Source organism: Rutidosis leptorrhynchoides, chromosome 3, assembly GCF_046630445.1.
Source record: "Rutidosis leptorrhynchoides isolate AG116_Rl617_1_P2 chromosome 3, CSIRO_AGI_Rlap_v1, whole genome shotgun sequence".
NCBI lineage: Eukaryota > Viridiplantae > Streptophyta > Magnoliopsida > Asterales > Asteraceae > Rutidosis > Rutidosis leptorrhynchoides.
In genome coordinates this window covers 150,547,044-150,549,052 of record NC_092335.1, presented here as the reverse complement: position 1 = coordinate 150,549,052, position 2,009 = coordinate 150,547,044, and the positions used below count along the sequence as shown (strand labels likewise).

At 37.7% G+C, this 2,009-nt stretch overlaps 1 long non-coding RNA gene across 1 annotated transcript; it reads right to left on the bottom strand.

Moving 5' to 3' along the window:
• Nucleotides 1-540: 540 nt before the first annotated feature.
• LOC139896907 (uncharacterized) lies at nt 541-1,458 on the bottom strand. Its single transcript, XR_011776364.1, has 3 exons — nt 1,411-1,458; nt 1,260-1,324; nt 541-920 (listed from the first exon to the last, which is right to left on the bottom strand). It is a non-coding gene; the product is annotated as an uncharacterized lncRNA (long non-coding RNA).
• Between the last annotated feature and the right edge of the window lie 551 nt (nt 1,459-2,009).

Genomic DNA, 2,009 nt, shown 5'->3' with positions numbered 1-2,009 from the left:
AACCACTATTTGTTCTTCTTGGCGCTGGTGTTTTTGTCACCTGCATAAAAGAGTAATGAAACAATTAAAACGATTAATATTAAGAAAATGCCTTCGTTACCCATAACCCAAAGTCTCTGTCCTACCCATATTGACAATCCTACCCATTTTGACACCACAACTTTGAAATGCAACAAGCTACACAACTGAAAAACAACACACTTTTGTCCAACTTAAACTTGAAACATAACCACTAGACAATAAAAGAATCAATGTTGCATTTTGTCGAATGGGATACTCAGAAATGACGACATTAAGAATCCTTTAGTGAGTCAAAGTATGAAATCAAAATCATGACTAAAAGATGAGACTAACCGATTAACATACATGAAAATATATACACACCGAACTCTAATATATCACCACCTTTAATCACCATTTCTGGTTTTTCTCCAAAGACTGATGGCTTCCAAATCACAAGAACAGCCAACTTCCCAACCTGCAACAAGTTTATTAATTTATTAATATTAATTAATAAATTCAAATATATGAAAATGGAGATTAACGACTGGAAAAGCTGTGATTAAAACTCAAACGTTTTTCTCATGTGATTCTTGATCACGCACCTTGGTTAAGTTGATATTTCTGGGCATTATACTGGGTCATGCCCGACAACACGGACAACACTTGATATGCAAAATCACTTGACCCGCCCAATTTGCCACCTCTAGTGCTCAGTTTAAGACATGTGCTGAACTCAAAACAAAGTAAAATGCAAGACCTCAGTTGCAGGATCAAACATATTCTTCAGCAATAGACACTCGCTGGGGTTCCCAATAGGCTCTGAAACAATGGGTGAAATCATTTGGGCTGACCCAAAAGATTGAATTGGAGCAGATCCATTAACTATAGGTGCACCAACTCCGAGAGCTCCAGTAACACTGCAAATATATATTATATTATTAAAATTTAATATTAAATACTAATATGAATATTATCATCAAAATTTGTGTTGTGAAGAACATTCCCATGTCACTAACTGAACTTCTTCATGAACGTACCCAGGGGCGGTGCCAGGATTGTTGGTCAGTGGTGTCACCGGTTAAAACTCAAAAAAAAAATTCTACTAGATGTCTTATTTTAGTGGTGTCACTCAAAAAAATTTACACTATCCAGTGGTGTCACACGTTAAAAAATCAAAAATTTTCCCACTACATCGCATATTTGAGTGGTGTCCCGTGCCCACCCTGGGCTCTACATAGCTATGCCTCTGAACGTACCTAGATGCATAGCTAGTCCGATCAAGCTTTGCCATAAGCATCGCTCGTGATTGAGCATTTAGAGCCTGCAGAAGAAAAAAAACATAAAATAGAATTCACGTTCACATATATTTTATACATACACACACAAATATCAAACAAGTGGGCCTACCAAACTACCACTATCATCGTCATCAAAATCGGCTGCTTTTACTCCTGGGTCTTGTGCCCCGTTATAATCAGAAACTAAAGATACCTACGAAAAATAAACACAAAAGTTGCAACATGAACATTATGATTAATAATTAATAAAGCTACCTCATATATTAACATTTTAATATGCAACAGTCACCTAAGTGTCCGCCCAGCTATTTCAAGCGTTCCACTTAAACTTAGTGCTGCCTTTGCATGCCCAACCACCACCACCCACACCACCACCACCCACCACCACCAACCACCACCACCAGACACCACCACCACCACCCACCCACCACCTGGTTGATGTCGACTGTATGTGCTTCCCAGTGTGGTAGTCCATGCATTGTTTCAGCACCTATTAGGGTAACACATAAAAAGACTTGAGCTTCAGATAACAAAAACACAAATTTTGAACAGTATTAAAAAGGTCATAACACTATTCGCTTTTTGGCTACATTTTTCTTTTAATTTGAGGATTAGATACAATCCAAATAGACTCATTCATAAGTTGATGGGTCAAAATTACCACCCCCAATTTCCAAGTAAAATCAGAACACCCACAGTTTCATATAC